Genomic DNA, 859 nt, shown 5'->3' on the forward strand with positions numbered 1-859 from the left:
TGGGGGCCTGTAATCCCAACTACTCAGGAGGCTGAGGCAGGAGAATTGCTTGAACGTGGGAAGCAGAGGTTACAGTCCATTGTTCTGTCTCAAACAAAACTGTCAACTTGATTGGATTGAAGGATGCAAAGTATTGTTCCTGGGTGTGTCTGTGAGAGTGATGCCAAAGGAGATTAACATTTGAGTCAGTGGACTGGGAAAGGCAGACCCACCCTCAATGTGGGTGGGCACCATCTAATCAGCTGCCAGTGTGGCCAAAATACAAAGCAGGCAGAAGAATTTGAAAAGACTAGACTGACCTAGCCTCCCAGCCTACATCCTTGTCCCATGCTGGATGCTTCCTGCCCCCGAACATCAGACTCAAGTTCTTCAGCTTTAAGACACAGACTGGCTTCCTTGCTCCTCAACTTGCTGATGGCCTATTGTGGGACCTTGTGATCGTATGAGTTAATACTCCTTAATAAACTCCTCTTTACATATACAGCTATCCTATTAGTTCTGTCCTTCTAGAGAATCCTGACTAATACATAACCTATGTTCACTTTAGGGTGGAGAATGAACATGTAAATCCATTTTAATTAGGTCCTATATGTAAAAAGGTAAAATGTAGGGCAAAAGTCCTCTTTCTTTCTTTTTTCTTCCTCCCTCCCTTCCCTTCCCTTCCCCTCCCCTCCCCTCCCCTCCTCTCCTCTCCTTTCCTTTCCTCCTTTCCTCCCTCTTTCTCCTTCTCTCTTTCTCTCTTTCTTTCCCTCCCTTCCTTCCTTCCTTCCTTCCTTTCTTTCTTTCTTTCTTTCTTTCTTTCTTTCTTTCTTTCTTTCTTTCTTTCTTTCTTTCTTTCTTTCTTTCTTTCTTTCCTTTC

The sequence above is a fragment of the Mandrillus leucophaeus genome, unplaced genomic scaffold, assembly GCF_000951045.1.
Source record: "Mandrillus leucophaeus isolate KB7577 unplaced genomic scaffold, Mleu.le_1.0 Scaffold29, whole genome shotgun sequence".
Lineage (NCBI taxonomy): Eukaryota > Metazoa > Chordata > Mammalia > Primates > Cercopithecidae > Mandrillus > Mandrillus leucophaeus.